Here is a 24,373-nt window from a genome sequence, read left to right on the forward strand (position 1 = left end):
ACAATGTCGGCCATTTCATTTGGCCTTGAGACATCTACCGTACATTATGTTGTGTTCGCATGTTTTTTTTTCTATTTGATATTGTAGCATATACGGTTGCTAATATTTCTTTTATCTTGCAGATACCACCTGCCTCGGGGGGACAAAGTGCAGGGGGTGAGCCAGCATGCATTGACAAAGGGAAGGTAATTAGATGTTTTCTAATTGATTAAATATTGATGCATTCTTGTAAAATGTTTGTGGTAATCTCATTTAATTAAATTCTTTATTGTATATAGGGTGTGGCTACTAACGATGAGCCTGTACAGATTCAGCATCCTAGATCATCAGGGATTTTCATTCGCACAGAGAGCCCCATTGTATGTATAAGTATCATTTAAAAAAAAAAAAATTATTGATGCAGAGGAAAGTATGATTGTTGTTCTATACAATTTCTGTGATTTTTTTCGTACCAATAATGATTCATGTCTTGCATATGTTCATTACAACTTAAATAGGCTTATATGCACCTGTCTAACCGACCAAGTTGGTTACAAAGGTTTATTTAATCAAACAAATACCAAATTACTAATTTCCCTCCAAAACTAATATGACTATTTGAATTTGAAATTCAAATTTCAAACTATAGTTTTTATGCATTCCCTAACTTTCTAAACTATTCCATTGACTCAAAATTGGTCATATGGATTTATTAAATGCAACTAAGTATGAAACTATCCTAAGACTACCCCATATGGCTCTTTTGGCCATTTTACATCATGTTGCCCTTAGGTCCTTACTAGGACTTTTATGACTTTTGTCTTTCAAAGTACATTTTTTATTGCATAATTCTATTATTGGTTTTAATATATCCCAATTAACAATCAATGATGTCTTTGATCCTCTATCTTCATCTAGTACCAAGGCTCTCTTAGATGATTTAATAGGTGCCCCTGCACCAAACACCCCACCTTCAAAGCAACTCTTGTCCCAAGAGTTAAGGGGTACTATCTTCTTTCCTCCCATCCTTCTAGAGGGATGTTTGCAACTTTGCACCTGCAATGTATTACCCTGCACACCTGCATACAAATCATTAGAAACAAAAAGCATTGGATCCTTGTTACCAGTCATGGTAACCTTACTGCCTGCTGATTGTGAATAGTCATGTTTTATCCTTGACAAAGGCTGAATAACTTGTTGTATGAGGTCATGTTGACCCTGTCTCTTATCCTCCATGGATATGTTCACTTCTTTGTTCACTCTCATCACCAAAGGACACCATACTATTCCTATCATCACTCCTTTTGCTGTCACTATCTACTTGTAAGAAGAATTCTGAGTTTTGTCTTGAACAATCTCATCCTTCATAACCAAAAGAGATGGCTTTAGTGGCAGATCTGTCATATCATGTTTACTCTCCCTCTGCTCCTGCAAGTCCACAAACTCTTTCTTGCCAAAACAAATAACTCTTTCCTCATCATGACCAGTCAAAGGATTTAGCTTAAACTTCACACCATCTTTGTCTACTATATAAACATTTGATGAGCCAAAATGAATAGTGTTCCTTGAGGCTTGCCAAGGCCTTCCAAGGATTACATGGCAGCATGTCATTAGAATGTGATCACATATAGCTTGATCTTTTATATTCTCCTATAGAGAAATCCACTATTGCTTGCTCCCTTACAACAATATTTTGTGCATCACTGACCCAAAATGCCCTATATGGTCTATCAATAGGATACTTCTTCAATCCTAGTTTATTTACCATTTCATAAGACACTAAATCATCAAAGGAACTAGAGTCTATTATCATCTTACAAATCCTACCATGGCTCATGCAATTTGTCCTGAAAATGGATGGTCTGGTCTCCTTTTGTTGCTACATTTGTGGTCCTCTTCTCACCATCAAAGATTCTCCTTCAAGTTCAAGCTCTATATTATCATACTTCTTTTCTTCCTCTTCTCCTTTGGTCAAGGTGACTCTCCTCTCCTCCTTCCTAAAATCCACACCTTTCTCAGGGCACTTGTAGGATTGATTGCCTACTCCTCCAGATGTGAAGCATTTACCTGTGAAAACACTATTACCTCTTCCACTTCCAAATCTTCCTCCCTTGAAACTTCCTATTGTCTCAAATGTAATCTCTTTTCCTTTATCTTTGTCTTGATTGTTTGAAGTGTCAAACTAACTTCTTACACCTCTTTCTCTCATTGTTCCACCTCCTCTTTGATTTTCTTGCCTCTCATTCTTTCTTTTCAACTTCTCCTCTGCCTGGATTTCCAACTGAAAACATTCTCCAAGTGTCCTTGGTACATTCAATCCTATTTCATCTTGAATATTGTACTTGAGGCCATTAATGTATCTAGCCACCTTCTCATCTTCATCTTCCAGTCCTCCCCTAATACTCAGGGTATGGAATTTCTCAGTATAGGACATGACATCCATATCCCTCTGTTTCAAATTGTTCCTTCTTATCTTTAAATTTGGATTGCTAAATCAGATGGCAAGAATTGATTTCTCACCATGGTCTTCATTCTCTCCTAATTTGAAATCTTATTCAATCCCCTTTTGATGCAGAGTCTACAGCAACTACCTTCCACAAGCCAATAAATGGCTGTCACAATCCAACTTAGGATTCTAGGACTTCTCACAAGTCCTCTTACCCACTCCGGGTATACTCAACCTCCAAGCCAAACAAGGCAATCCCACTTCAAAAGCCTCACCAACTGTCACCAAAAATGGAGACAATCATGGACATACTATTCCAACCCAAACTCATCAATTTTTTTGGTTCCACCAAATTCCCAACACACCTTTGCACTTCTAGGCCTACAAACCTTGTAGCCTTCCAATTAGCTTCTTTGCACTTTTCTCCCAGTATCCCTTAATAGCATAGGGACTTATCCATAGGTCCAAACACCCTTCTTGGTAGCTACTAAGAATCCAAAAGCTTTTGGGCTGATCTTGCTCCAGCACCCTCCAAACTGCTTCTTGGTACCTAGGCCTAGCTGATCAAGTTAGGCTAGGGCTTCAAGGAAGAATGGGCAAGGTGGGTTCCCAAGACCCAAAACACTTAAGGAAATCTCCAACATAGTCAATGCATCCAACTCCAGCACTCAAACTAATCAGAAGTGCTTGCAACCATGACTGTCACCAATTACCTTGCAAAAAATGGTCAAGCACATGGGCTTGCTTGACCTAGGGCCAACTTGGAAAAATAGTTTCCCTTCTCTCTAGGCCTCCAACCTCTGGCATTATGTTGCCTAGTCTCCTAACTTGCATATCCCTTAGTTTTAGAGGGTTCCACTGGTGGGAATGCAAGTTAGGGATGCATTTGTGGAAGGGTCTAGGAAACAAGGCTTTTCAGACCACCTTCTACTAAAATGCAGATAACTTTTAAACCCCAACTCCTTTTTGAGTCAAACCAAAACCAAAAGTTTCCTAACTCACCCCTACAACTATTTCATACACTCAACAATCATAAAAGTTCTGTATGGATATGTACCAGCGTAACAGCCGAGCAATTACTAGTAAATTTCCAAAAAATTGAAGTTTTTATTGTTTTTTCTCCAAACCACCGTACACTCTGATCTCCCCCTTTCAACTGAGATAACATATGACATATATAAAGGTCTACATGAACATTGGAAAAACCATATAGGCATTCCCAACCATAAAACAAACAAACAACCAATTTTTGCTACTACTGTTTAGACTCTAAATACCCTATTCTAATGCCTTTTGGTCCCATGGAGTCACTTGGTTTATAACCACACCAAAATTCTTGTGGGCCTTACATGTGCCTTTATTACAAAACATAGACCAACTTGTAAAATATGGACCAAACCTTTATTCCAACTTCCTAATCTAATTGAATCCTCACTTTCATGGAGTGGCAAGGTGTCCAGCAACATAGATACTTGTTCCCCCCTGCCACATAGGTTAGGTGCCCTGCACCACCTTTCCTCTCTCACATTCTAAACACTAGTCCACCAAGTGAGTGATGTTCCTCTCAGTCTTGCTGTTGCTACTTTTACCTTCTTATCTGCCTCTACGTCTTCAAGATCAAAGTAGTTCTCAAGGGCCTCTATCCACCCTAGCACTTCTTCACTATTCATTTTACCCTTGTATATTGGAAAATAAATATGGTTCTTCCCACCATTACCTTATACTGCCTTAATGATTCTCATAAATCTCCTTTCTTCAGGATCATCTGTTGTCTCATGCTCTTGCCTTGCATTACCAACCTCTTCTTCTTCATGGTTCTCTCCATGATTTCTTCCTCTAACCTCTTCTCCTCTAGGTTCTTGCCTTTCCTTTTCTAAGGATTCTATCCTTTCAATAAGCTTCAGCCTCTCTCTTCTCATCTGTCTTTCTTCCCTCACTCTAGATGCTTCAAGTTCTCTCCTATCTCTTTTCTCTTTTGCCAACTCTTCTCTCAATTATTCAAGTTCTCTAGCCATTTGATTTTTAGGAGGCATTTTCACAACAAGTTTTCTTCCTTCCCAAGGGCCAACTCACTGATTCTCTTTCTTTCATCACCAAGAAATCTTTGGACACCACTTATGTACCTTTCAACTCTGGGACACACAAGGAGGAATTAGACACACCAAGGCTTCAACAAATGGACCAGCACATAAGGATTTTCAAGATTATAGGTCTTGGTCACACTCCTAAACACCCAAACTTCAAAACCCTCCTTAAAATGGCATAAAAACCAGGGCCTGCTTGTTCAAACCCCAAAACTCAATTCTAGAACGTTTTGACTTGTCTAATGACAAGATATGATCATGACAACCTACATGAACCTATCAAATGACTCATCTACCATATGAAATCCTAAAATCCTATCTCATGCCCAATTACAACTTTTTTCCACATATGAGTCCAACATTATAACTTTGTATGCTTCCATAAGCCATAATTGGTGCAAGGATTGCCCAATTCACTTCAAGAGATGTTCCATGACCTCTGTAATACCTTGGATCTTCAATGTTCCCCTGGTGAGCATGGGATGCTCCTGCATCACTTATCTTCATAAATAAATTCAAAACTAATTTTCGTGATATTAACAACTACTATTTTGTATCTCATAGGAGACTCCTAGTGCACATGAGGTTCAACGGGATAGTTATATAGATTTGATGACGTGGCCACTCACTTCTGAGGAGGAGCCTACAATAGTAAGTTGTAGTTTGAATTCATGATTAAATATGTTATAAATTTAGCATGCTATGAATTATAATGTTATAGTTTAAATTGTAGATTCATCTGACAAAGGTATTTGAATATATATAGCCCACAATTAGAGAGGTACCAGCATTGCCAAGGGCATACAAGAGGACTCCTCACTGGCGTAGGAGGTCGATGAGAGAGGTATTTATTATGAAATTTTGATAGTATTAATCTCCATTACGGAAAAGATCACTATGCATTTGAGTAATTCAATGTTAGATATGTAGAATCATATAAATTTAGTAGTCTAACTTTGGGTTTTCCTTTTCTGTTTATGTAGGAGGCATTCGATCCACCTAGTGTAGCGAAGAGGCTGCATTTTGATCATCCACCAACACCCTAAGATAGTATAGTTTTCGTAGGATGCATCATGAGACATTTTGAGATGGCATATGCCACATTGTATACAGAAACATTGATATTATACACATTCTGATGGAAGGATCAGCCACATTTTGTATATGGATCTATGTATTTTGATATATATATATTTGAGTACTTTGTCTATGAATACATGATCTTTGATATATATTTGTGTAAAATTTTGTCGATGGATACATGTATTTTGATATATATTTTTTTCATTTACATGCACAATGATATACATATTAATTTAGTATCTAGTATTGTTCAATTTATTGTGGATCATGTGTCATGCCCTAAATTTTACTAGTAAAAACACAACAATTTTTTATTTTTTTTGTAGCTTATGAAGTCGCATAAGAAATTACATATTGTAAAACAAGGTTATCATTGAATAGGAGTTCAAGACTCATGTGGGTAGTGTGAAGGTGTTAACATTTTAGTCACAGGTGGTTTTCAAATAGATTGGATGACAGTCTAGTTCAAGTTAGCATCACGAGTCAAACGAGAAAGTTCAAGATACAACACTCATAAATTAGTGAGGTAATTCATATCCTAACAAGCCTCGGATACTAATATTCTATTAGGGTCTGTTGGTTGTATCATATGGACTAGGTCATGATTCTAGCATGTAAGGGAAGGGGATCAGAATTACTTATTATCCTTATTACAAATGTACACACATTCATTAATCATTACAATATATATTAATGTGATAATTACTATATGGTGTGGAAGTGTAGTATATCTTAATCGATTAAACACACGTATCTAGAGAATTTAGATTTAGTAATCATCACATGAGCACCCTTAGTCAAATAAGAAAATGTGCACTTATCTACCACACTATATCGGATCTAACCATTGGAAATTAGAAAAGATATGCCCCAAAGGTAGCTTCAAAGTCTACATGATGGAGAAGGGGCCACTTGCATTGATAGTATCCATCATTCAACACATTAGTTACACAACTTATGGAATAAACAATTTGTTTTATGTGCCAAACGTGTATCATGTGCTTGCATCCATATCTTACTGGTTACAGGTCCTCTCAAAGATTGGACCAATACTGAGTCATTTTCTCCCTCTTTACTCTATTTAGTCATCCTTATGCATTCTATCAACATTGCTTCCTCACCAAACTAGCACTCACTACAGTTTTCTAAACACAAAAATTACTATTTCAATACATAAATTAAACTCACTCTAACAACAGACAATTACTAACTATCTAGCTCATCAACTACTAACTAATCTAGCTACATTGCCATGCTTTTACATTTACTATTTTAATTACTATACTATTACATTTACTTTTTACATTATTACATCTAACTATTCACCATAAGCTCACTTTCTCACTATCAATATTATTACTATCAAAGCATGTTAAGATTCAAAGTAGTTTCATAGTACAAATTAGTAAGCACATAAAATGAGGAACTCTTAGTAAGTCTAAGGGCCAATTCAAAGTACTTAACTCAATAATAATTCACGATCTGTATGTAAACACATCCTACTACACCATCGTATTGAGTGTGTCAATTTAAATTTGTTAGATGAATTGTTTATGCAAGGATTAGGTGCAAGCGTATAAATAATGTTTGTATATAACATACCTTGTCGTTCTGACATATATGTATCAATGTATCAATGTGCTTTATTGACTAGATAAAACTAGATTTGAGTTATTATTTTAATCCACCATCCATCCTTATCCTTGATTCTCCAATCCCATCATCCTGACAACTTACTTCATATTAACCCTATTATATGTACATCCAATCAATCTTGGCTTTTATTTTATTTTTGAGTTAAATATTTAAATTTTCCATATTCTCTAACATGCACACTAATATGCCTTTATTTATTTAATTACTAATTTATTATTTGAGTGTTGGATGTGACTTAGAGGTCACAAGATTGTAATGTGTACCATTCTATCACTTAGAAAATATATTAGTCTAGGACACTCATTAGTCTCTATATGCTATTATTATTTTTATTTTTATTGGATAGCAGTCTAGAATCTGGAAATATTCTTTAATATTTTATTGCTCTGTATTAAGGAAGGGATTTATTTGCCTTTACCATCCATTTTCTAGAGAGGAAAATGCATGCTTACAACAATGTATCTCATAGATTTTATTATGTCTTCTCTTACAACAAACTTCATTTTGTTATATCATAAAATTAATTTGATGATTTCCTTGCTTAGAATTGCATTAAGCTTGGTAATTAAAATCAATGTTATCCATGCATGTGATATGAACATAAAATTTTCCTTCCAAATTATTGAGTGCACAACAAGATTGTAAGCAATCTACTAAGTTTTATATTTATACAATCAATGGTATCACATAACATCTATGGATTGTTATTATCAACTAGTCATTTACAATACCACAAGGAGAAAACTTTCTTTCACATTTTCAAATGATAACAATGATGTCAAAGAAAATCTATAACTCATACCAATGCTTTCATAACAATATAAAATCCAAATGAAACATGCATATACAACCTTATCAATTATTTCTTCTACACGTACATTAGGTAACAATGATACCACCCTCGCGCTAGGGAACAAGGCTCAAACTAGGATACACATACAATCTTTCAATGCATAAACATTACATTTCAAACTTGAACAATTTCCCCCCAAGACTATTTCACAATGGCTTCACAGATGGAACCATAAACATAGGGTGAAGGTGTGTTCTAAAATGGAGACTTGCCATACCAAACCATATTTTCAATAAACAATTTTCATGCCCTCTCGGGCCTATCATAATTCAGCAAATTTCATAGCCTCTCAGGGCTATCATAAATGAACCATTTAATGCCCTCTCGGGGCCTCCACATTTCCTCCTCCAAACCCACTACCATCAGCTGTAAATCCTTAAACTTCCTTTCTACACCATACTTTCCTTATCACCCCCAACAAGATATGAAATGTTATGGCATACAATGGAGCCCATACTCCAAGGTTCTCAATACATTTTTTGAACCCAACTTAAGCCCTTCACCTTGGACTTTTCTTCCCTTCCCACAAGGGTGAGTGTAAGTCCCACGCCCATAACAATACTCAAGCACAAAACAAAAAAACAAAACCAAGTAGAAATAAAACAAGAAATTTTCAAGAGCACATCACATTTTCACAACACAATATCAACACCCATAATACAACAAGGAAATAGATGAAATCCAAACCTCGTACTCACAATACTCCACACAATACAACAAGATGCACAATGGTGTCACACTAATCTACATGGAATGAACACCATTCAAGCACTCACATGAATGCTACTCCACAATGCAATGCAATGCATACTCCATTGATAAACTCCACACTTGTATATTTGCTTAACCATGCTAAAAGAAAGAAATGGAAAGGAAGCAAGTTTGAGATACCAACCTTGATCCAAGCTAGGGTAAGGATAGTTGTAGTAGAGCTCCCCTAATCTCCCTCCAAAACCTACCTGTCTCTAAAATTAGAGAGTGGGCAAACACCCCACTAGTTTGGCCAAGACCCTCTAATAAAGCCTTCCCACTAACTTATTTTAGAAAAAACACTAAGCCACTCCATCCTTACAAACTTTTCTCCTCTAATAGTTCATTGATAGCCCTCATGAGCTCTGAGTTATGACCCTCGAAGGATTGACCTCAAAATGCACTTAGAGCACCTTAAAGACTCCTCGGTACGGGGTGGCCGCAAATGATGGATGGTCTTCGTGGCCAGAACAAGGGTGTGACTAGGGTTCACCCACCCATCCAGAGCTAATGGCACTGACGATTCAATGCCAAGATCAACGGTTTCAAAGTTACGCTATGGTGCACCTATGAACTGAGGCACACTACGAGTTTTGGCATTGAGCGAGATCGTTGTGCTGAATCCAAACGAAATGTGATCTCTCAAAAATGAGATAGGTTATTTTAGGCCTCAATATCACCATCCTATAGCATTTGACAGTTCATCGATAGCCCTCATGAGCTCTGAGTTATGACCCTCGAAAGATCGACTTCAAAATGCACTTAGAGCACCTTGGAGACTCCTCGGTATGGGGTGGCCACAAATGATGGATGGTCTTCATGGCCAAAAAAAGGATGTGACTAGGGTTCACCCGCCCATCCAGAGCTAATGGCACTGACGATTCGATGCCAATATTAGAGGTTTCAAAGTTACGTTGTGGCGCACCTATGAACTGAGGCACACTGCGAGTTTTGGCATCGAGTGAGATCGCTGTGCTGAATCCAAATGGAATGTGATCTCTCAAAAATGAGATAGGTTATTTTAGGCCTCAGTGTCACTGTCTTGTAGCATTTGACATTTCATCGATATCCCTCACGAGCTCTAAGTTATGACCCTCGAAAGATCGACCTCAAAATGCACTTAGAGCACCTTGGAGTCTCCTCGGTACGAGGTGGCCGCAAATGATGGATGGTCTTTGTGGCCAGAACAAGGGTGTGACTAGGGTTCACCCACCCATTCGGAGCTAATGGCACTGACGATTCAATGCCAAGATCAGCGGTTTCGAAGTTATGCTGTGGTGCACCTATGAACTGAGGCACACTGCGAGTTTTGGCATCGAGCGAGATTGCTGTGCTGAATCCAAACAGAATGTGATCTCTCGAAAATGAGATAGGTTATTTTAGGCCTCAATATCACCATCCTGTAGCATTTGATAGTTCATCAATAGCCCTCATGAGCTCTGAGTTATGAGCCTCGAAAGATCGACCTCAAAATGCAGTTAGAGCACCTTGGAGACTCCTCGGTACGGGGTGGCCACGAATGATAGAGGGTCTACGTGGTTGGAACAAGGGTGTCACTATGGTTCACCCACCCACTTGAAGCTAATGGCACTGACTCGTAGCCGTTAGGAGTTAGATTTTGAAAAGTTGTCAAGAAAGGTTGACCCCTTTGACTTGTATCATGAAAGGTTTCTTTGTGCCTTGCTTGATTGTTTGAAGACTACTCCATGTGTCACTATCTTTCTTGGAAAAAAAATTTCTTTTGAACATCAAGCTTGCAATATTATCAATTATTGTCAAACTTTTTCAACCAAGTCAAAACGTCAAATGCAAATATTTGTTTGCATTTTTTGCTAAGGGGAGTTTCATAAATTGACTTTGATTTTCTATGTCTCTAGTGCTTGAACATGCTTAAAATGGCTCTTTGGTCTTAGAGCTATTGGTATTTTCTAACTTCATGGTCCTTGATCTATTGACTACAATTAAATTTGTTCACTTGTCATCTCTCTTTCTTTATGTTCAATACAAAGAGCTAGAAGAGACAAATAATCTTTCAAACCTTCATCTCTCTAAGCACATGATAGAAATCAATTCTAAACTTGAGAAAAGGTTAGAGGAGAATATTGCATTCTTAAATTAATCTCCCTTAAGACCTTTACATACACATGGGGCATTCTTAAATTAATCTCCATGGAAGAAAATTTCATAAAACTAAAGATTCCATAGCGTTGAAAAATAAAATCCAAGATCTCATTTATGATGGGATTGTTGATACCTCTAATGACTCATGTGTCACAAGATCATGCTGATGAACCTATGTCAAGTGATGATTTCCTTGACACCTTCACTTCTTATAACACTAATGAACGTCCTAAAGTGTCAAAGCTTTCGAAAATGCCTCCACCAAACAAAGAGCCTAATTCTTTCCATATAGACCATGCGTACCCTCAAGGGCTACAACTAAAAGAAAATCAAGCTAACCATGTGTACCCTATTTTACTTTCTCATCCACTCATAGCCTTCATATCCAACTTCATATCATGTCATTATGCATGTGCTATCTTTCTTATTGGCTTTAATTGCTTATCCTACATGCTATCTTCTTTCATGGATTTCATGGCTTGTCCCAAATGTGCTTCATACAACTTTTCAATATGAAAGTCTTTCAAAACATTATACAACATTATGACTCTTTATGCTTTCAAATGCTATGATTGGTTGCAAAATGGAAGAAATCAAGTATTCTAATTGTTCATTCGTACTTTCTAGATTTTTCTTATTTGATTAGTTTGATAAAAATAGTTTTAATAATCATAATGTCAGCTTTATGTCAAATAAGGAAAAAACCAAATTTATAATAAGATATCCGCATGCAATTATCTTTCATATAGTTATAAATGCTCTTAAAATTGTCATTATAGCCTTGTATCACATGCAAATATGATTTGGAAGAACTTGTTCAATATCTTCCTCTTATAATTCCTTATAAAGAACCTACCAAAATACAAAAACCATATACAAAAAACTACACATTTTACATCATAATACATCATAAATTTTAGAAATTCTCCCCAATACCACCCCCCTCCAACTCTTCATGATGTACCTACATTCCAATATCATAAAAAAATTAGTAACTTATTGTATTAAACAAGATAATCATCAATTTATTAAATCATTATGAAGAAAATAACATAAGAAGTATATATACCTAGTCGAGTATTCCAATAGGGTCCTCTCTCTATTTTAGAGTCTCTAACAGAGCTTCATGATCAACATTAGCAATAGTAAAAAGTTATTTTACTTTTGGTCTTCCTTGATGCTTCAATAACTTTACATTTGTTGCTATAATAAGATGCGAATATATGAGAATTACTTTGTGCTTCTGATAGTCTTCGAATGCAGGAATTCTATTCCTTCTAAGCATGTATGTTCGCAGCCATGTTCCAGCAACAACCACTGAACCAGTAGGATACATGAATCCATCATCATCTATGATCGATTGTGCAAGTTTTTTTTTTCCTCTTACACAACATGCTAACCAATAATCGGATTTCTCATCATTCCTCTGTGGTGCAACCAATGCAAAGACATGTCCTAGCTGAAGTAGATATGATAGATGGTTATGATCAAGTGAACTTTCCATGTCATCATTTTTGATAGAGGGTATGATAGAAAATGGAGTAAGATAATGTCGAGCCCATGTGTCCACCCACTCACTTGACTCATAGTGATCCCAATCACACTAAAAACAAGTACAACAAAAACAAGCTAGTTATCGTGTCCAAATGGTCCATGTACTAGAATTAGAGCTCCAAAATGAATGCATTTTTTATGAGTCTCTCACTGTAGCACAATCGGATCTATCACCTATGGACCCTTCCTCAACCAACCAAAAGAACCTGCGTACCACTGAATCAAGAGTCCCCCCTGTGATAATGCTAAACTACACCAATCAACAATGCTACGAGCATCAAGAAGCTCTATTATTGAAATCTTCATTTGCTCCTTAACTAGAGCTCTCTTCACACATGACCCTACTCCATCATGTTCCCCTTTTCCATGGCCGGACTCAAAAAAACTCCAAATATGAGGCACCCCTCTCTCTACGTGCATCCTACACAACCAATAAAACATGCGAGCATTCTTGAATTGACCTGTACAGTTATCTGACCAAATGATATGTCTATCCATAGCAATTGCATGCTCATGCAAGAAATCAAAAAATTCTCAAAACAATGTTGCACAAACTCGTGAGAGTGAGATCTATCATCACTCATATAAAAATGATACTCTCTAATAATCTTTCGATTATCTTCCGCACTATCAGGGGCATGTCTATATGTTATGTGAATAAAAATTGCAATCTGAATGGAGTTGTAATACTGAGATTGTGTCTCATTTTGAGGTTGTAATGTGTAGTTCTCAGAAAAATCAACAACTGATATAATAGTGCCAATGGGAGAAGTCTCCTTACACGTTCTAAATTGTTGATCCAACCACTGAGACCTGTGACTATGTCTTGCATACTTGTAAAAAATATTTTCCTTGAAATCTGAAATAAAATTAGCCACACTGATATATTTTCCAACCAATTCACATCTAGAGCTCTCACTCCCACTCTTCAATGTGTTTTTCACCGTTTCATATACCTTTTTTTTTAGTATTGTCTTTCCAAGATCTTTTTCGCACCCCTCATGGAAACATGTGTCAAACTTGGATAAGCCACCACATTCTGAACACTTCTCATTTAAGCAAGCATTTCTATAAAAGGAATAACCATCAACTCTATGACATAAGAGTTGATCTAGCAAGTCTCTTGATGATTTTGGAAGCCCACTAGCCCCACAATCCTCCAACATTTCTTTACTATGCAAAGTAGAATGGATAGAGCGTAATAGTTCATGGTGCATAGAAAACTCAACATGATATTTGCAACAGCGTGTATTTCGAATTTTGAGTGGCACACAATAAAATGGCTTCAAAGATTCAAAAGCCCTTTGTGATATATGAATACTTGGATGACTCTCTCTAAATTGTTTGAACAACATAGTTTGACTTACTTCTAAATGGTGTTTAGGATGTGGCGTGCGATCTTTGATGCCAATTCTCAACTTTAAGATGTCTTTAGCATTGGGTGATACTCATGAGTTAGAGTGCCAAAATTGTGTAATTTCTTCCTTCACATCATCGAATAGCTTCTTATCAAAATGTGGAAGTGTCCCACCAAATGCCCATGTTTCATTTTGAAGAGGATCATCAATTTTCTCTTGTCGACTAAGTGCTCTTCTCAAAGTAGTATGATTTAGATTCAAATCAGTACAAGTTTGTCTCATATATCTACCCTTTCTCAAATGATGACTTACCAAAGAGGTTGTAATGACCCTTCGAGTAGCTCTATTATCCTTCTCTCTACTATTTTTTCCAATGCTATTGAGAGCACTGAAAAGATTCTTCATGATAATGACATTTCTTTCCAACTTTTTATTGACACGAATCTTCAATTTGGAAAGCATAGGTCTCATCTTTTGCATCTTTAATAAGTGCATGAAAAGCTGACATTGCTCTACCACTATCTTGTTGCCGAAAAACATCTGATATACTCTTAAAGCCCATAATCGAATGGTTCTTTCTAATTTTTTTCCTTCCAAACTAGCAATAATCGTTTCATCAATTTCAATTATCCATTTTGGTGTTCTAGAACCTTCATACCAATTATAATTAGGAGATATGTAAGGTTCTTGTGCATTAGGTTCCTATGCATTGTCATCTTCGACATGGTCAATTATGCAATTTGGATTATGACTTGGTGGTATTTCTTCTTCAAAATTTTCATTCTCCAAATTTTAAATTTCGGCATTATCGTTTTCAATAGGTACATTTTTATTCCCCAACTGTACATATTCATTATCTGATTCTATGATTTCACCTTCGATTAATTCATTGTCAACTTGACTAATATTTAGCATACCTTGTCTTTTTCTTCGGTGTTCCATTTTGTCCCTTTCTCTATATGTCGCAATGTCTTCATTGGATATCTTCCTTTCGTGTTTATCCTTTCGACGACTGTTGCTCCCCATTTAGATGAAAAATTCGAACACCTAAGGTTATATTTTCAAAAACAATTTGATTAGTTGGGCCCCAAAATGCAACTTTTTTCAAAACTCGTGAAAAAAAGAAGTGGAAAAGTGATGTTGTCGGGTCTGCAGGGACAGGGAATTATTGGGAATTGGTGCCAGTAAAATCGGATATCCGATATTACAAAGTGAATTTTTGGAGGGAAAACTTGCTATAATTTCTCTCTTTTGCCATAATTATATTAATATTATCAAAATCAAAACTTGCTATAATTTTTTGACATTGGTTTATTACTAAGCTAATAGTATAGTAGTATTAATATATAATAGTATTAATAGTATAATAGTATTAATATAAAGTATCAATAGTATTAATATATAGTAATATTAATATATAGTATTAATATAGCTATAGTATCAATACTATTATACCCATAATAGTATTAATATTATTACTATAGATATAATAGTGTAAATATTTAGTGTTTATTTATATTATTATTATTATGCTACAATATAGTATTAATATATATATTATTATTTTAGCTATAATAGTATTATTATTATTACTAGAGATATGATAATATTAATATTTAATGTTTATTTATATTATTATTATTATTATCATAAAATAGTATAAATACTATATATATCCTTTCATTTTTTAACTCATATACATACGAACGATTTGAATATGTCCATAAGGGTCCTAGGACCCCTAGGGACATATGTCATCGTTTAATGGGTCAAAGAGGGTCTTAGGTCACCCTATGACCCCCTTTGACCCATTCGAATATGTCCCTAGGACCCTTAGGGACATATGTCATCGTTTAATGGGTCAAAGGGGGTCATAAGGGACCTTATGACCCACTTTGACCCATATAAACGATTTGAATATGTCCTTAGGGGTCCTAGGACCCCTAAGGACATATGTCATTGTTTAATGAGTGAAAGGGTGTCATAGGTCACCCTATGACCCCTTTTGACCCATACGAACGATTCGAATATGTCCTTAGGGGTTATAGGACCCCTAGAGACATGTCATCGTTTAATGGGTCAAAGGGGGTCATAGGTCACCCTATGACCCCCTTTGACCCATATGAACGATTTGAATATGTACCTAGGGGTCCTAGGACCCCTGAGGACATATGTCGTCGTTTAATAGGTCAAAGGCTGTCATAGGTCACCCTATGACCCCCTTTGACCCATATGAACGATTCGAATATGTCCCTAGGGGTTATAGGACCCCTATAGACATATGTCATCATTTAATGGGTCAAAGGGGGTCATAGGTCACCCTATCACCCCCTTTGACCCATATGAACAATTCAAATATGTCCCTAGGGGTTTTAGGACCCCTAAAGACATATGTCATCATTTAATAGGTCAAAGGGGGTCATAGGTCACCCTATGACCCCCTTTGACCCATATGACCCATTCGAATATGTTCCTAGGGGTCTGAAGACCTCTACTGACATATGTCATTGTTTAATGGGTCAAAAAGGGTCATAGGTAACCCTATGACCCCCTTTGAACCATATGAATGATTCAAATATATTCCTAGGGACATATGTCATCGTTTAATGGGTCAAAGGGAGTCATAGGTCACCCTATGACCCCCTTTGACCCATATGAACAATTTAAATATGTCCCTAGGGGTTATAGGACCCCTAGAGACATATGTCATCATTTAATGGGTCAAAGGGGTTCATAGGTCACCCTATGACCCCCTTTGACCCATATGACCCATTCAAATATGTTCTTAGGGGTCTGAGGACCTCTAGCAACATATGTCATCGTTTAATGGGTCAAAGGAGTTCATAGGTCACCCTATGACCCCCTTTGACCATATGAATGATTCGAATATATAACTAGGGGTCCTAGGACCCTTAGGGACGTATGTCATCGTTTAATGGGTCAAAGGGTGTCATAGGTCACCCTATGACCCCCTTTGACCCATATGAACGATTTGAATATGTTGTTGGAAATGAGAATGGAGTAACTGAGAGGGGGAGGGGGTGAATCAGTTACCACAAAAGCATTTCACAGTCCCTTAGATGTCTAAAATCTTGATCTTAGTTACACATTACTGAAACTTGATAATGTAGCAAATACTAATAATTATTAAGAACTGATAACCAAAACAATTCAGCAATGATGAACACTAGAGACACCAGATTTAACGTAGAAACCCAATATGAGAAAAACCACCAATGTAACTAGTTACTATTTTTCACTCTTTTGAAGTGAGCCCTGTTAGGAGCCAACCCTGTTAAAGGTTACAAAACACACTGTTAGGTGTGACCCTGTTGGAGGATTTAATCACCCTGTTAGGAGTGCCCTTGCTAGAGGTCTTTAGAACAATTCAACTGAACTGTTACCTTGTTAGAGGATTTACAATAAGGCTGTTAAACCCACTCTATTAAGAGATTTGAAATCATGACTACAATTGTTAGAAAGTAATAATGAATGATCTAAATATAATGCAACTTATCTTTGCTGATACAGATCTTTGTTCTGCTTCACTAGATCTTCTCTGATCACATAAAAGCTTTGTAGCTCCACAAGGATATCTGATCCTTCAAAAATTTGCTTGCACCTTCACAATTCGCACATACATCTTATCCACACATGCACACTTGAATTCGCAACTTGATCCTTCATATATACCTTTCTGATTATCAAGTCGGCCTTAAATACAAGTTAAAATTATTAATAATTATAATGTGAGTCGGCTAGATTCATCATATGAATCAATTTTAGCCTTAATTCCACAATTATCAAAAGTCCTTTGCTAACCAAACCAACTCGGTAAACACTGTACCATAATGATCTTTAGTGTTAACCAAGTGAGGCTTGGTAAGCACTGCAAATTGTGCAAAAATCCTTTGGACACCGAGTGAACTCAGTAAACAATGACTTTCCTTCGCTTACCTTCCCAGCTCAGTAAACACTAACTTTTCTTTGCTTACCTTCCCAGGTCGGTAAACACTAACTTTTCTTCGCTTACCTTCCCAGCTCGGTAAACACTAACTTTTCTTCACTTACCTTCCTAGCTTGGTAAATACTCTGTCACAGTTTCCTTCCCAGCTTGATAAATACTCTGTCACAGTTTCCTTCAATCACCAAGTGAGCTCGGTAAGTACTAAACCTCCTTCGTTAACCAAGTTAGCTCGATAGAAGCTATCTTTACAATATAATATACAGCAACACTCGGTAGACTCTGTAAACTACTATGCTTACCTTCTGAGCTTGGTAGACTCTGTCTGATGACTGATATGTAATTTGTGTAACATCAAAGACAACACTCAATTAACCAATTGTATCCAACAATCTCCCTCTTTGGCATTGATGGCAACACAACATGTCATAGCAGAATGAAATTTGAAATCAAGTCTTTCTCTTATAGTGTAGCACAATATGTCAACATAATACTTCTCCCTCTTAGATAGAAACTTCTCCCTCTTTTAGTAATCTCCCTTTGTGAAGGAATTGTATAACAGAAAGATATGACAGTTTTATTCTCCTTTTACAAATGCTTACAAATTTCAGAATAGATATTACAGTTTTACTCTCCCTCTTTGACAACACATGCCAAAGACAATACAACACAGTAAAAGCTCTTCTCGTATGCCAAAAGTACTCTCAACTGGATTACAATGTACCTTATGTATAGATTCATATGTAATGACTTCAATACTCTGTTGCATCAACTTGATAGATTTTCAACTTGTCATAGGTTGATGCATCATTTAAAATTTTATTTTAGTGAACTTCAGATAGGGGAGTGACCCCTAACTTACCTCTGAGATACAAGAATGTATCCTTAGGTAATGGCTTTGTGAATATGTCAGCAATTTGTTCCTTTGTATGCACATATTCCAGTCTGATCTACTTGTCCTGCACCAATTCTCTGACAAAATGATATTTTATTGCTATGTGCTTGGTTTTGGAATGCATCACTGGATTCTTAGATAGATTGATTGCACTAGTATTGTCACAGAACATAACAATTGGTTCTTTGATTTCCATCTTCATTCCTTGTAATAACTACTTAAACCAAACAATTTTGGAATAGTTTACTGCTGCAGCAACATACTCTACCTCTGCTGTAGATTGGGATGTATAATTCTGCTTTTTGCTTGTCCAAGAAACCAATCTCTTTCCAAGAAAGAATGCTCCTCCACTTGTGCTTTTTCTGTCATCAAGATTCCCTGCCCAATCAGCATCAGTAAAAACTTTCAGATCCAAATTACCTCCAAATTTGTACCATAGTCCATAATCTTTAGTTCCTTTCAAATATCTCATTATTCTTTTAATTTCCATTAGGTGAGTTTCTCTTGGTTTTTCTAAAAATCTTGCAACAATACCAACTACAAGAGCAATATCTGGCCTGGTATGAACTACATACTGCAACTTTCCAATCATAGATCTATACAATGTTTGGTCTACTTCTTTGGATTCATTGTCTTTGGTAAGTTTCAATCCAGTACACATAGGAGTTCCAACAGGTTTGTAGTCCTCCATACCAAACTTTTTCAATATCTCCTTGATGTATTTTGATTGAGTAATGAAGATGCCATTCTTATTTTGTTGAATTTGAAGACCATAAAAGAATTTTATTTCACCAAAGATAGACATTTCAAATTTTTTGTTCATTTTTTCTAAAAATTCTTTGCAAAGATCATCATTCCCTGTGAAAATAGTATCATCTACAAATATTTCTGCCAAGACAATCTTATTATCTGGTCCTTCCTTTATATACAAGCTACTATTATCATTAGTTCTTTGAAAACCAATCTGAATAAGATAGTTATGCAATCTTTCATACCATGCTCTAGGGGCTTGTTTCTGACCATATAGTGCCTTGTGTAATTTACAGACCATGTTCCTTTTATCTGGATCAACAAAACTTTTAGGTTGTTCAATGTAAACCTCTTCATCCATTATTCCATTGAGGAATGCTGACTTGACATCCATCTGATAAACTTTGAATCCTTTGTGAGCAGCATATGCAAGTAAGGTTCGGACTCCTTCCAATCTTGCAACAGGAGTAAAAGTTTCCCCATAATCTATGCCTTCTTCTTGAGAGTATCCTTTGCATACCAATCTAGCTTTGTTTCTGGATACCTTACCATCTTCAGTCAACTTGTTTTTGAATACCCACTTGGTTCCTATTATATTCTTATCTTTAGGCCTAGGTACAAAATTCCATGTCTTGTTCTTCTCTATCTGTTCTATTTCCTCATTCATTGCCTCAATCCAACTATCATTTGCCAATGCATCTTTAATACTTTTAGGTTCAAAATCAGCAAGTAAACAAGTATTTTTCAACTTACTTCTTGTCAGGATTCCTTCATATTTGTCTCCAATGATCTGATCTGGTGTATGATGTCTTCTGACATATTTAGCTAATACAGGTTCTTTACCTCTTGAATGAGTTTCATTGATATCTACTTGTGCTTCAATTTCATATTCAGGTTGTTCTGGCTTGGTTGCTTCAGACTCGGTAGACACTTGCTTAGTAGTGTCTGAATGTTGTTGTGGCTCGGTTTGAACTATTTGCAACTCGGTTACTGAAGACTTAGGAGTTGAGGATTCTTGAGTGAATGGTATACTTGGTATAGTATCAGGTTCAATGTAAACAAATCTCTTGTAGTTTTCAGGTATCTTTTTGCTTTCTTCTTCTGATTTGTCTGCAAACTCATCAACTTTCACATGTGCACTTTCTATGACTTTGTGAGTGGATAGATTTAAACATCTATATGCTTTTCTTTTGCAAGAATAACCCAAAAATATTCCTTCATCACTTTTTACATCAAATTTTCCTTTTCTAGATTCTTTCAAAATATAACATTTGCTTCCAAATACTTTCAGATAACTTACATTGGGTTTGTAGCCATACCATAATTCATAGGGAGTCTTGAATGAGTCCTTCTTCAACTGTACTCGATTTAAGGTATGAACTGCAGTGTTGATGGCTTCCTTCCAGTATTTGATAGCAATGTTTCTTTCTATCATCAGGGTTCTTGCACAATCCATAATGGATCTATTTCTTCTTTCAGCTATTCCATTTTGTTCTAGAGTTCTTGGTGCTAAAACATGTCTTTTAATACCTCTTTCAATGCAGAAGTTATTGAATTCATGTGAAATGAATTCACCCCCTCTGTCTGACCTTAAACATTTCAGCCTTTTCCCTATTTATTTTTCAACTCTTGCCAAATAGCATTTGAATTTCTCAAATGCTTCTGATTTATTCCTTATATACATGACAGTCATCATTCTTGAATAGTCATCAACAAAAAGAATGAAAAACTTTTCTCCAGTATAGCTTTCTATTCCAATGGGTCCACATAAATCAGTATGCACAATTTCTAATATATCTTCAAACTGATAGTTTTTACCTTTAAAACTAGTTTTTCCCATTTTACCAATCTGACAATTCTTGCATAGACCAACCTCAGGTTTCTTAATGTTAGGAATGCCTCTTACTTTCTTGAATTTGCTTATTTTTACCAAATTATCAAAATTGACATGACACAACCTTTTATGCCATAACCAACTCTCTTCAATTTGAGCAATAAAACATGAGCATTCACCAAGTTCTAGATAGAACAAGTTACCTTTAGTTTGGGTGCCAGATCCTATCAGTTTTCCTTGCTCATTCAATAGTCTCGCCTTTCCATGCATGAATTCTACCTTGAATCCAATATTTAGTAACTGTGCAACACTTAGCAGATTATGTTTGAGACCTTCAACCCAGTAGGCATTATTACATATAAGTTCTTTGGATAGACAAATTCTTGCTCTTCCTTTTATGAAATGAGGTTCATTATTACCAAACCTCACACTGCCACCATCATAGTCTTCAAACTGATCAAACTTAGTTTTATCACCAGTCATATGATGTGAGCAACGACTGTCTATAATCCATGTATCATTCTTACTTATATGAGAGATAAGAGCCATTTTCTCTTCGTCATCACTATTAGAGTCATCTTTAACAGCAATATAAACAATTTCATCCTCACTATTATCAGAATCCTTAGAATTTTCAGCCATGAAACATGATTTCTTACCTTTGTTCTTGGATGATTTAAAGTCTTTCTTGCCATTCCATTTGTGATCTTTCTTTTCATCATTGTTTTGCTTGTTTGGGCACCTTGCTGCAATATGACCTATTTCATCACAAGAAAAACAGATTAGAGGAACTTTACCTTTGTATTTTCCTCTGCCTCTAGAATATTTCTTGGCTAGTAGAGCTTCAATCACTTCGAGATTACTGTCTGAACTTTGGCTTGATTCATTTTCACTTTCTGACTGTGATTCTATCTTCTTTTTGCTTTTCTCTTTGATTGAGAGCTTGGCTTGAAATGGTGATTCAATGTTTTTGGAGGCTGGAACATAGTTGTCAAAGTTATCTAGTTCAAATGTAGTTAGTCTTCCGACTATGGCCTCAAGATTTATCTTATGATTTGCTTCACACCTTCTTTCCCGTATTGCAAAGACTCTGATTGCATAAACATGAAGCAAGGTTCTGAGAACTTTGCTTACAACTGTTTCTCCTTTGATGTCACCTCCAGCTGCCCTGATTGCACTTACACATGCTTTAACTCTTTCAACATACTTTGCAATGTTTTCATCCTCTCTCATCCTCATTTGATCAAATTGTCCTCTTAGACTTTCTGATTTTTCTCTTCTCACATTATCATCCCCTCCATAGATCTCCTTTAGCTTGTTCCACATGTCAAAGGAAATTTTGCAGTCCTTAATGTCATCAAATTCTTCATAGCTGAGAGAAGATGCTATGTCTATCATCATATTGTTGTGAGTCTTCTTTTCAGCAATATCATTAACTGACAATGTGCCAGAAGGTTCTTCATATTTTTCTTCAAGGTATTTCAGTCCAGTATCACCAACAGTAGCCAGATGAAGTTTCATCAATTCTTGCCATGCTGAGAAGTTATCTCTGTTAAGTTTTGGAATTTCTCTTTTGTAAGACATCTTGATCTTTGGCTTAAAACCTTGAAATCCTTTCCTGCAAACACCAAAAAGCTCTGATACCAATTGTTGGAAATGAGAATGGAGTAACTGAGAGGGGGAGGGGGTGAATCAGTTACCACAAAAAAATTTCACAGTCCCTTAGATGTCTAAAATCTTGATCTTAGTTACACATTACTGAAACTTGATAATGCAACAAATACTAATAATTATTAAGAACTGATAACCAAAACAATTCAAAAATCATGAACACTAGAGACACTAGATTTAATGTGAAAACCCAATATGGGAAAAACCACCAATGTAACTAGTTACAGTTTTTCACTCTTCTGAAGTGAGCCTTGTTAGGAGCCAACCCTGTTAAAGGTTACAAAACAAACTGTTAGGTGTGACCCTGTTAGAGGATTTAATCACCCTGTTAGGAGTGGCCTTGCTAGAGGTCTTTAGAACAATTCAACTGAACTGTTACCTTGTTAGAGGATTTACAATAAGGCTGTCAAACCCACTCTGTTAAGAGATTTGAAATCACGGCTACAATTGTTAGAAAGTAACAATGAATGATCTGAATATAATGCAACTTATCTTTGCTGATACAAATCTCTGTTCTGCTTCACTAGATCTTCTCTGATCACATAAAAGCTTTGTAGCTCCACAAGGATATCTGATCCTTCAAAAATTCGCTTGCACCTTCACAATTCGCACATACATCTTATCCACACATGCACACTTGAATTCACAACTTGATCCTTCATATATACCTTTTTAATTATCAAGTCGGCCTTAAATACAAGTTAAAATTATTAATAATTATACCGTGAGTCGGCTACATTCATCACATGAATCAATTTTAGCCTTAATTCCACAATTATCAAAAGTCCTTTGGTAACCAACCCAGCTCGGTAAACACTGTACCATAATGATCTTTAGTGTTAACCAAGTGAGGCTTGGTAAGCACTGCGAATTGTGCAAAAATCCTTTGGACACTGAGTGAACTTGGTAAACACTGACTTTCCTTCGCTTACCTTCCCAGCTCGGTAAACACTAACTTTTCTTCGCTTACCTTCCCAGCTCGGTAAACACTAACTTTTCTTCACTTACCTTCCTAGCTCGGTAAACACTAACTTTTCTTCGCTTACCTTCCCAGCTCGGTAAATACTCTGTTACAGATTCCTTTGATCACCAAGTGAGCTCGGTAAGTACTGAACTTCCTTTGTTAACCAAGTTAGCTCGGTAGAAACTATCTTTACAGTGTAATATACAGCAATGCTCGGTAGACTCTGTAAACTACTATGCTTACCTTCTGAGCTCGGTAGACTCTATCTGATGACTGATATGACATTTGTGTAACATCAAAGACAACACTCAATTAACCAATTGTATCCAACATATGTTACTAGGGGTCCGAGGACTCCTAGCGACATATGTCGTCATTTAATGGGTCAAATGACCTATGACCCCCTTTGAC

Source organism: Cupressus sempervirens, chromosome 1 (assembly GCF_028749045.1).
Source record: "Cupressus sempervirens isolate cs-2001-9-10 chromosome 1, ASM2874904v1, whole genome shotgun sequence".
Classification (NCBI taxonomy): Eukaryota; Viridiplantae; Streptophyta; class Pinopsida; order Cupressales; family Cupressaceae; genus Cupressus; species Cupressus sempervirens.